Source organism: Phoca vitulina, unplaced genomic scaffold (assembly GCF_004348235.1).
Source record: "Phoca vitulina isolate PV1807 unplaced genomic scaffold, GSC_HSeal_1.0 scaffold25, whole genome shotgun sequence".
Taxonomy (NCBI): Eukaryota; Metazoa; Chordata; class Mammalia; order Carnivora; family Phocidae; genus Phoca; species Phoca vitulina.
Genome location: NW_022589728.1, coordinates 18,843,913 through 18,856,538, shown reverse-complemented (window position 1 = coordinate 18,856,538; position 12,626 = coordinate 18,843,913). Strand labels below are relative to the sequence as shown.

The 12,626-nt window shown below is 38.8% G+C and overlaps 1 protein-coding gene across 1 annotated transcript in view; it reads left to right on the top strand.

Annotated features, from left to right (window-relative positions):
- Nucleotides 1-12,626, top strand: part of CPA6 (carboxypeptidase A6) — a 524,483-nt gene that overhangs the window by 66,039 nt on the left and 445,818 nt on the right. The window contains exon 3 of the mRNA XM_032421607.1: nt 11,778-11,833. The gene's annotated coding sequence lies outside the window, so the exon portion shown is untranslated. The remainder of the gene's footprint in view (nt 1-11,777; nt 11,834-12,626) is intronic.

Sequence of the window (12,626 nt, the reverse complement as noted above, 5' to 3'; positions counted from 1 at the left end):
AAGGATATCAATTATAAAGTTACTAGCTGGGCTTGAAAAAGCATAAAAGATATTAGATAATCTCTTAGTGCAGAAGTAAAATCTAATCAGGCCAAAATTTTATTTTATTTTATTTTAAAGATTTTATTTATTTATTTGACAGAGAGAGACACAGCGAGAGAGGGAACACAAGCAGGGGGAGTGGAAGAGGGAGAAACAGGCTTCCTGCAGAGCAGGGAGCCCAATGCGGGGCTTGATCCCAGGACCCTGGGATCATGACCTGAGCCAAAGGCAGATGCTTAACGACTGAGCCACCCAGGCACCCCAGGCCAAAATTTTAAAATGCTTTAACTGAGATGCAGTCTAAAAGCTCCAACAGCTAGAGTAAATGAGGCAGAAGAGAGAGTCAGTGACATGAAGACAAGATGATGGAAAGGAAGGAAGCTGAGGAAAAGAGAGGAAAACCACTAATGGACCATGAGGGGAGGCTTTGAGAAATCAGCGATACCATAAAGTGAAACAATATTAGAATTATTGGAGTCCCAGAGGAAGAAGAAAGAGAGGGACAGAAGGTATATTTGAGCAAATCATAGCAGAGAACTTCCCTAATCTGGGGAAGGAAACAGGCATTCAAGTCCAAGAAGTAGAGAGAATGCCCCCTAAAATCAATAAAAATATATCAACACCCTGACATATAATGCTGAAGCTTGCAAATTTCATAGATAAAGAGAAAATTCTGAAAGCACCTTGAGGCAAGATCAACCTACAATAATCAAAACATTACACTGGCAGCAGACCTATCTGCAGAGACCTGGCAGACCAGAAAGGGCTGGCATGATATATTCAGGGTACTAAATGAGAAAAACATGCAGCCAAAAATATTTTATCCATCAAGGCTGTCATTCAGAATGGAAGGAGAGATAAAGAGCTTCCAGGACAAACAGAAACTAAAAGAATTTGTGATCACTTACCCAGCTCTGCAAGAAATATTAAAGGGGATCCTGTAAGTGAAGAGAGAGCCCAAACGTAACATAGACCAGAAAGAAACAGAGACAGCAGAAACATGGACTACAGAAACATGGACTTTACAGATTATACAATGGCACTAAATTCATATCTGTCAATAGTTACTCTGAATGTAAATAGGCTAAATGCTCCAATCAAAAGACACAGGGTATCAGATTGGATAAAAAAAAGCAAGAACCATCCATACGCTGTCTACAAGAGACTCATTTTAGACCTAAAGACACCTCCAGATTGAAAGTGAGGGGGTGGAGAACCATTTATCATGCTAATGGACATCAAAAGAAAGCTGAGGTAGGAATCCTTATATCAGACAAATTAGATTTTAAGCCAAAGATGGTAATAAAAGATGAGGAAGGACACTATATCATACTTAAAGGGTCTATCCAACAAGAATACCTAACAATTATATGAGAGCTTAAGGTCAGGAACATGACAGGGATGCCCACTCTCACCACTGTTGTTCAACATTAATACTGGAAGTCCTAGCTTCAGCAATCAGACAACAAAAGGAAATAAAAGGCGTTCAAATTGGCAAAGAAGAAGTCAAGTTCTCACTTTTCACAGATGACATGACACTTTATGTGGAAAACCCAAAAAAACTCCACCCCAAAATTGCTAGAACTCATACAGGAATTCAGCAAAGTAGCAGGATATAAAATCAATACACAGAAATCAGTTGCATGTTTATATACTAATAACAAGACAGAAAAAGAAAAATTAAGGAATTGATCCCATTTACAATTGAACCCAAAACCATAAGATACCTAGGAATAAGCCAAACCCAAGAGGCAAAGGATCTGTACTCTAAAAACTACAGAACACTTATGAAAGATATTGAAGAAGACACAAAGAGATGGAAAAACATTCCATGCTCATGGATTGGAAGAATAAACATTGTTAAAATGTCTATGCTACTCAGAGCAATCTACACAGTCAATGCAATCCCTGTCCAAATACCATCCACATTTTTCAGAGCTGGAACAAATAATCTTAAAACTCGTATGGAACCAGAAAAGACCCTGAATTGCCAAAGGAATGTTGAAAAAGAAAACCAAAGCTGGTGGCATCACAATGCTGGACTTCAAGCTGTATTACAAAGCTGTAATCATCAAGACAGTATGGTACTGGCACAAAAACAGACACATAGCTCAATGGAACAGAATAGAGAACCCAGAAATGGACCCTCAACCCTATGGTCAACTAATCTTTGACAAAGCAGGAAAGAATATCCAATGGAAAAAAGACATTCTTTTCAACAAATGGTGTTGGGAAAACTGGACGGCCACATGTAGAAGAATGAAACTGGACCACTTTCTCACACCATACACAAAAATAAAATGGATGAAAGACCTAAATGTGAGATAGGAATCCATCAAAATCCTAGAGGAGAACACGGAAAGCAACCTCTTCAACTTTGGCCGCAACAACTTCTTGGTAGACACGTCTCCAAAGGCAAGAGAGACAAAAGCAAAAATGAACTATTGGGACTTCACCAAGATAAAAAGCTTCTGCACAGCAAAAGAAACAGTCAACAAAACTAAAAGGCAACCTACAGAATGGGAGAAGATATTCACAAATGTCTTATTAGATAAAGGACGAGTATCCAAGATCCAAGTTATCAAACTCAACACCCCAAAATAAAAAAATCTGGTCAAGAAATGGGCAGAAGACATGAACAGACATTTCTCCAAAGAAGACATACAAATGGTCAACAGACACATGAAAAAATGCTCCACATCACTTGGCATGAGGTAAATACAAATTAAAACCACAATGAGATACCACCGCACACCAGTAAGAATGGCTAAAATTAACAAAACAGGGAACAACAAATGTTGGCGAGGATGTGAAAAAAGGGGAACCCTCTTACACTGTTGGTGGGAATGCAAGCTTGTACAGCCGCTCTGGAAAATAGGATGGAGGCTCCTCAAATAGATGAAAATAGAGCTATCCTGCAACCCAGCAATTGCACTACTAGGTATTTACCCCAAAGATACAAATGTATTGATCCAAAGGGGTATCTGCACCCCATTGTTTATAGCAGCAATGTCCACAATAGCTAACCTGTGGAAAGAGTCATGATGTCCATTGACAGATGAATGGATAAAGAAGATGTGGTATATATATGCAATGGAATATTACTCAACCATCAGAAAGGAAGAATAATTACCATTTACATCGACGTGGATGGAACTGACTTACTATGCTGAGCATAATAAGTCAATCAGGGAATGACAATTAATATATGGTTTCACTCATATGTGGAATAAAAGAAACAGCACAGAGGGAAGGGAGGGAAAGCTGAAGGGGAAGTCATCAGAGAGGGAGAAAAACCATGAAAGACTCATAACTATAGGAAAAAAACTGAGGGTTGCTGGAAGGGAGGTGGGTGAGGGGATGGGATGATAGGGTGATAGACATTAAGTAGGGCATGTAATGTGATGAGCACTGGGTGTTATATGGAACTGATGAATTATTGAACACTACATCTGAAACTAATGATGTACTATACACTGGCTAATTGAATTTAGATTTAAAAAATAAAGTCTATTTTGCCTGATATAAGTTTGCTACCCTGGCTTTTATTTCATTTCCATTTGCATGATAAATGCTTTTCCTTCTCCTCACTGTCAATCTGCATGTGTTCTGAAATGAGACTCTTGTAGGCAGCATATAGGAGGTTTTTCTTTGTTATCCATGCCATTGCCCTATGTCTTTTGATTGGAGATTTAGTTTATTTACATTCAAAGTAATTATTGATAGGTATATACTTACTGTCATTTTGTTACTTGTTCTATGATTGTGTAGTTCTCTGTTCCATTCTTCTCTTGCTCTCTCACAGTTTTCTGACTTAGTGATATATATAGATTCCTTACTCTGTTTTTGCATATCTATTACCAGTTTTTTATTTGTGGTTATTATTAGATTTGTATATAACATCTTCTGCATAGAGCAGTCCATACTAAGTTGATGGTTGCTTATGTTTGAACCCATTTTTTCTCCTCTCCTTCTCAAGTTTTATGCATACAGTGTCATACTTTACATCCTTTTATTTTGTGAATCACTTGACCGATTTTTGTAGTTATACTTAATTTTACTGCTTTTTGCTTTCTACTTTTCTTACTCCTTCTTATGGTCTTTCCTTTTCACTCAGAGTCCCTTGTACCATTTTTTGTAGGGCTTGTTTGGTAGTGATGAATTCCTCTAATTTCTTTTTTGTTTGTGAAACTCTTTATCTCCCTTTTATTATGAATGATAGCCCTGATGTATAGAGTATTCTTGTTTGCAGATTTTTTTGTTGAGCACATTTAATATATCATGGCACTCCCATCTGGCCTGCAAAATTTCTGCTGAAAAATCAGCTGATAGCCTTATGGGATTTTCTTGTATGTAACTGTTTTCTTTTCTCTTGCTGCTTTTAAAATTCTCCTTTTGCCATTTTAATTACTATGTGTCTTGGTGTGGACCTCCTTGGGTTGATTTTGTTGGTTTTCTCTGTGCCTCCTGGATCTGGATATTTGTCCCCACCCCAGATTCAGGGAATTTTTCAGCTATTATTTCTTCAAATAATTTTTCTGATCCTTATAATGTGAATGTTATTATGCTGAATTCCCTTAGTCTGTTTTCATTTTTTGGTTATTTTTTCCTCTCTGTTGTCCCACTTCATTGCTTTCCATTTACTCTGTTCTCTAGGTCCCTGATCTGTTCTGCTTTCTCTTGTCTACTATTTATTCCACCTAGTTTATTTATTTATTTTTTTAAGATTTTATTTATTTATTTGACAGAGAGATAGAGAGAGAGCACAAGTAGGCAGAGAGGCAGGCAGAGGGAGAGGGAGAAGCAGACTCTCCACTGAGCAGGGAGCCCGACGTGGGGCTCGATCCCAGCACCCTGGGATCATGACCTGAGCCGAAAGCAGCCGCTTAACCGACTGAGCCACCCAGGTGCCCCCCACCTAGTTTATTTTTAATATCCATTACTAATTTCTTCATCTTTGATTGGTTCTTTTTCATGTTTTTTATCTATTGAGGGTCTCACTGAGGTCCTCCACTCTTTTCTCAAGTCCAGTATCTTTTTGACTATTACTTTAAGTTCTCCATCAGGCATATTATGTATCTCCATTTCACTTAGCTCTCTTGCTGTGATTTTGTCCTGTTCTTTCATTTGGGACATATTTTTCTGTCTAATTTTTTCTAACTACCTGTGTCTGTTTCCCTGTACTAGGAATGTCAGCTACATCCCTTGCTCTTGCAAGTAGTGGCCTTATGATGAAGAGGTCCTGTAATGCCCTGCAGTGCCATGTCTCCTGTTCCCTAGGACCTGGCATTTCAGGGAGTGACTCCTGTGTGTGTTGTGTGTGCCCTGTTTTGTTATGGCCACTTTTTCCTTCAGTCCGTTTGGCTGCAGTGGCTTTCTTGCCTGTAGTGGGCAGTGTTTTGTCCACAGCTAATGTGGAGCGGGTATTAACAAGGTATATGCCCATCTGCTTGCTAAATGAGACCTGGAACCTCTGCTTCAGGGCTGGGCTGACTTAGCAGATCTGCAAAGAGTGAATGGACTGCCACTGACAGGACAGAGGATCCCACAAAAGGCAGGGGTTGTGTTGCTGGGAATATTTGCACTGATCTTCTAGGGGCATGAACTGACAGTGCCAGGACTGAGGCAAGTGTGACTGGGAAGGATGGATCTGCTGAAGTGATGGGGGCCAGACTTGGTGCAAACAAGTTAAGTAGGGAATGTGGGCACTGAGCTGGTTCCTGCAGATGGCCATGTGTTTATGCTAGGGGCTGGGGGAGGGAAATAGTGCCTATCAGTTCCTTTGTTGCTGGAGGAGTCTCTCTGAGATCCTTGTATCTCTAGGACCTGTGATGAGTAAATCACTCTCCCTCCAGTCTTTCCCTGGTGGTTTTTTCAAACTGCTCGTTCTATGCTATCTGCTAAGGTTGCTTGGCATGCTATCTCTTTAAGGGTGGGGACTCAACTTCCTAACACCCTCAGGGCTCTCCTAGAGCTGAGCTTACTGATGTTTGGATCCAAGCACTAACCAGGCCAGGCTTTAAGTCCACTGGTTGTTGTGCTCTCTCCATCTCTGTCTCTGTCTCTCTGTCTCTCTCTCAAATGAATAAATAAAATCTAAAACAAACAAACAAACAAAAGAACTTGTGAAATCTGTCCCCTCTCACTTTCAAAGCCAAATGTTATGGGGTTTGTCTTCCCTTGCAGCCTCCCCTGTGTGACAGTCTGTTTCTCACCCTTCTCAGCACCCCTGGCTCCCTCCCCGCACAAGCAGCCATGGTCTGTTTAGGTTTCAAATCGCCTCTCCACCTTTCCTACCTTCTTGAAGGTGGCCTCTCCTCTGCCAGTCTTTGGGTAGTTTTCTAACCTGATGTGAGTGTTATCTGGTTGTATCTGTGGGACAAGACAAACTTAGGTTCCTCCTACTCCACCACCTTCCCAGCCTCCTATATATGTATATTCTTATTGACTTAAAATAGGATGGCCACTAGGGAGGTTTGCAAAGCAAGCATTTACCAATATTGGTTATAATGTTACTGGACAGGCAGGGAGCAAATAGCAGTTGAAACCCACCCCTATATGTGTGCTTTTAGAGTGTACCCAGCCCATGTGCCAGACATGTGAGCTGAGAAGCCATCAAGATATCTCTAGCCCAGTAACTATCTGCCTATACTGCAGGAGACATCCTCAGTGAAAAATGCCGAGCTGAGTCCAGTCTATCCTCAGATCTGTGAGAGATACTAACAATACATGATCCTTGTTGCATGACGCTAATTTTGGGTAGCTTGCTTACAGAAATAGGCAACTGAAACAAGTAGTAACTTCACACTCAAGTTTACTTTTATATTCTTCCTAATAGATGGGTCTTTAATATTTATTGGGTTATTTAATAAATTTAAATTTTTGTCACTTCATCTGTGGCAGAAATAGCTTTTGACCCAAAGGCTTCACCTTTGTCCTATGGATTAGTTGAATATATTTTGATCTTTTGAAAACTCTGTTTCTGGGAACACTCTGACTAACACCATGATCTTTTACAAGTCACCTATATAAAAGTCTAGAGAAAAAAAACACTCCTTGAAAATAACTTTTAATTTCCAAAGTTTGCATGACATCTTTACAAAAGAATAAAAGAAATACATCACTAGGATAAAATGAAGGCATATTATGACAATCTTATAATAATTTTGAGTAAAAAATTTGTTTTTTATTGTTTAATGTTATTCACTTAAATGTTAATCCATTTCTTCTGTTTAAAAAGCATTAAAAATAGAACTTGCCTTCTACACACTCTGTTGAGCAGATCTTTTAGGACTGCTTTGTCACTTACTCTGTTCAGACAGGAAACAATTAACTTCTTAAAATTGAAAATAGCTTTCAAATGTCATTATCCTTTTCCAATTTTCATGGATACTTAAAAGAATGCTAATTAAGTTCAACTTAAAATTTTCATATTTTTTCACTAATTGATGGAGCCATATTATTTTGAAAAGAGAACCTCTTTTAACAATATTGTCATAAATATTTTTTGGAAATTCTACATTGTAAAATGATGGAACATCATTTCAGTGAAGTGCAGAGGTTTTATAACAATCATATCTGAAAATACATCCATCAAATTCAATTTATTGCTAGTTTTGGGGTTCCTAGTGATCTATGCTAGAGATCAATGCACATCCATTAATCGTTCCTCTCCCAACCATATATAAAGAATTTTTTAAATAACATATCAGTCAGTTATTGCCACAATAATTCTGCTCACCAGCTACCCTAAAATTTTGTGACACATTACAATAAGCATCTGTTTCTCAGTAATGCATCCGAGATTCAGCTTGGGTGGTTCTCTTCCATGTGTTTCATCTGGGGCCATGTGTTTCATTCTATTCTCATGAGAATGGCAGAAGAATAAGAAGCCTTAAAGTACAAGCATATTTCAAGCCTCTACTCATTAACATCGAACATTACATTGGTCAGAGCAAGTCACATGACCCAAAGTCAAGGGGCAGGAAGATGAGGCCATGGCAACTGCACAGATGTCTAACTCTATTACAACAGAGTTAAATATCAGAACCAAAAGGTCATTTGCCATAAATGGTAGATGAGGACAGGTATGCATCCTTAAACCCTGAATCCAACACCTGGCCCACCAGGATACACATCTAGGCCCAAACCTTAAAGACCAGCCAGGTTAGTTCTTCAGCTTTTGCTCTACTTCTTGTTCAGGTCCCATTCCAGGTCAAAAGTCAATTTTCCTCCTTGTCCAGACTGATTCCAAAATGTACTAGTAAAGTGATTGTCATGGCACTATCCTCAGATATTCTAAAGGAGTGACCGAATATGAGCTTTACCCAGGACAACATAATGAAATTTTTTGAGGAAATATAAGTGGCATAATTTTGGGATGACAAAAGCCATCATTTATTGACAGCTTAATATAGGACCAGCATTGTGCTGAGTACTTTACAGAATTATTTCACAAGATGGGAGGTATCCAACTCAATAAAATGTCCTTTATTCAATCAGAAAAAAAAAAAAAAAAAGATGGGAGGTATCCATAAGGAGTTACCCTAAAACATGAACTATCCATCTCATGAGTGGGGGCTTTGAATAGCCAAGTTTTATGCCCACTGCTAAATCCTAACTGAAGGTAGTAAATATTATGGGTTTTGCTGCCTAGTGTCTATTATTACCATTATTCTGGTAAAAGAAGAATTGATAAATTTATCAAGACAAGATGCTTTGCCCTTCTTAGCCTATTTATTTTCTAGGACTCTACATTTTTTTTAAAGATTTTATTTATTTATTTGAGAGAGAGAGAATGAGAGACAGAGAGCACGAGAGGGAAGAGGGTTAGAGGGAGAAGCAGACCCCCCACTGAGCAGGGAGCCCGATGCGGGACTCGATCCCAGGACTCCAGGATCATGACCTGAGCCGAAGGCAGTCGCTTAACCAACTGAGCCACCCAGGCACCCCTAGGACTCTACATTTTTAGGAGAGAGACAAAGAGAGGGAAAAATTATGGAGCTGATTTGTTGAAATTACAGATTAGTCCCTGCAATGGGATGCCCAAAGCTTCCCTGCTTCCTGTCCTTTCCAGCCTTGTTCTTTAGCTGCTGTTTTATATAGTGAACCATGCCAGATCCTTCCAAAAGTTATCATTTTGCCATTCAGAGGCAGTTTTTATTGTTTTTCACCAAAAACCTTCACTGTTCTCCCACATGAGTGAGCTAAGTAGAATCACACAAATTTGTCACTATTCACTAAATAGCTAAGGTCCTTGAGTATGGGAAGACATTTTTCATCTATATATATTTAGTGCCTAAAACAAATTCCTGAAACATGACATACTATACACTGAATGTGTGTGTTCCACCCCCAAATTCATATGTTGAAATCTAATCCCCAATGTGCTGGTATTTGGAGGCAGGGCCTTGGGATGTGCTTAGATCATGAGGCTGGAGTCCACATGAATGGAATTAGTACCCTTATAAAAGAGACCCCAGAGAGCTCTCTGGCCCCTTCCATCATGTGAGAACACAAAGACAAGACAGCTGTCTACAAACTAGGAAGCAGATCATCACCAGATCTGCTAGCGCCTTGATCTTGGATTTCCCAACTTCCAGAACTATGAGAAGTAAATTCTGTTTTTTTAAGCCACCCAGTCTATGGCAGTTTATTATAGCAGCCTGAAAGTACTAAGACAGTACATAATTTATTCTTTCCAGATTTCCATGCAGAGCTCTGGCTCCTTTTATTTAAAGATGATACCTATCCCTCTCCTCCATCTTACCCCCATGTTTCAACTTCTCTAATTTCAGCAAATTTTAACCTGAGAAGATCAGGAGCTCAGACTGTTTCTCAGCAAATATTCAATAATCAAAACTATTCTGTGAGAGTTTATGTTAAATCTAGTGCCTCATATTAATAATATGCACACCAACTACTTATAAAGAGTTATTTCAAAAGAAAAATATGTGTCATAGTTCCCTTAGTCTGGGATGGAAATCTACATAGAATGATAAATGTAGCCCACCATACACTGATATAGCTAAGGAAAACTGAGGTTTTCTTAAATATAAGTTAGCTTCAGAGAAAGTAAGATTATCCTGAAATCATTCTGGGTATTGTCAGTTACCAAAATAGCTTGAACAGGATTTAGGAATAAGTATTTCTTTAACGGAATATATTCCTTAAAATAAGATTCAGATGTAACATTAAAAGACAAACTAAACTTTTCAACAACAAAAAAAAATAAGGGAAAGAATTTGGTAATACTATTTTGGAGAATTAAAAACAATTTTGTAACCTTTATGGGTAGTGGTGGGGGGATTCTATTTATAACTATTATGTCTATCGCAGAAAAATGGAAAATACAGGAAGATACTAAGAAAAAAATCATCCATAATTTATAACTGTTAGGAATCTTTCTACTATATGTTACAGGAACACCCAATTATATTTGCTTAAGCAAAGAGGGGATCTATTGGCTCCTAGAACTGAAAACAGCAGGGATTGAACGAGCTTTAGGTGCTAGTTTACTTAAGGTCAAAGGATGTTATGAGGGTTAGATTGCTGTCTCACCATCTCTGGCTTTGCTATGCATGAGGCTGACTCCATTCTCAGGTGGGCTACCTCTTGAAGGCTGCAGCATGGCTACACTCCAACTACTCTAATGTTCCAAATCTATGGGAAAAGAAAGACTTTGCAACCCTGAAGGCTAAAACCAAAGCTTCATATTTGATTTGGCTCCAAATGGCCTGGCTTTGAATCCCTCACAGGTTCATCACTGAGTAACTCAAGGAACAGGGGTGAAGCCCTCTCCCAGAGCACAAGGGCTGCAGTAGTGGAGAGCTTGACACTATAATGAGAACTGGCACTCATGATTGAAGGAGAAGGAATGGGAATGGAAAATGAGTCACAGATGTCTGCTACTATACTACCATCACTGAGAGATAACAACCATTAACATTTTGTTATATGTGTGTGTACACACACATGCACACACATGTAAGAAATTAGAGCATTTAAAAATTGATTTCTAGAAACCAGAGAGCAAAATTAAAATTCTGTATTACTCCATTTATATGAAATTCTTAAAAAATAAATCTAAACAAGGTTAGTGGGTGCCTGGGGCTGGAGGTGGGAATATGATGGAAATGTTCTATGTCTTGATTATGATGGTATTTATGACTGGTACATGGAAATTTTCCTCAGCCAAAACAACTTTAATACAATAATACCATACTACTCAGGGACCATAGTAACTGATACCAAATATAGCAGGGACAGAGTTGGTTAGAAAAGTCAGGTTCACATTTACATGACAATGTGGCAAATATATGTACATCTGATTCAGATTTATTAAGAATAAAATATGTGGTTGGGGTGCCTGGGTGGCTCAGTTGGTTAAGCGACTGCTTTCGGCTCAGGTCGTGATCCCAGGGTCCTGGGATTGAGCCCTGCATCGGCTCCCTGCTCAACAAAGAGCCTGCTTCTCCCCCTCCCACTCCTCCTGCTTGTGTTCCTGCTCTCTTGCTGTGCCTCTCTGTGTCAAATAAATAAAAAATCTTAAAAAAAAAAAAAAAAAAGAATAAAATATGTGGTATAAGAGAAAGTTCCTACCAATGCTACTAACTGTTCATATTTGATTTATTTTTTCATTACATAATGGCTAAACTGCATTTATTACTTAGAAGTTCTCAATACTCTTACTACAATCCCCTTTTAACTGAATTTTGTATCTTTTTTGTGATCAGGGCATGTAGCACTCACAGGATGCTACAGTGAGATGTGCTGGACACAAACATGAGAGGTGAGCTCTGTGATCAAAGAACAACAAGATCTGTTTCTTCCACATATTTCAATGAAGGTCATTTCTCAACTGTGTCTCCTTGGGAACAAGGCTATGTTTATTGTTGGTAGTACAAAATATTTCTGTGATATTTGAAGATCAATAGTCTCCAAACAACTTTTACATGCCATGTCTCTCAATGGCTTGCCTACATAGAGTGGCATTTTAATATACATTTTCGAGATGGAGGGTCTAAGTCAGCATCAATGGGTATCTCAAAACCAATAGAGGGCCTTGACTCCAGGACAAAGAATTATTAATGATTATTCAGGATTCCTTCCAAGAGTTCGAAAAATCCTTGTGGACTTGGAATGAGACAGAGTTTTCAGCAGAAACATTTTCCTCTTTAAGAAAAGTAACTTTGACAAAGTGGCAGGATGGATTGGTGTGCAGAGAAAAAAATAAAATATGGAGAAAACAGTTGGGGTGTATTGCAATAGGTCAGGCTTGAGGTAACAAGGGCCAGAACAAGGACTTAGCATTTCCAAGTGTAGGTGGAAATAATAATGGTGAAGAACACAGTCTGATCTGAATGCATCAGTACAGACAAAGGTTTTACTCTATACTCCTTGTTCACTGAGTCAGGGTAGAAGTTACAACTGAAGTGGGACAAAGCAATGGCATCACCATGAGAAAACCAGGTTTCAGTTATAGGAAAGGGGAAAGGGGTAGAGAGCATGAATGTATTCTTTCAGCAGGTTGGAAAAAACAGAAAAGTTCAGGTCTGGAGCTAGAAATACCCATTTGGCGGCCA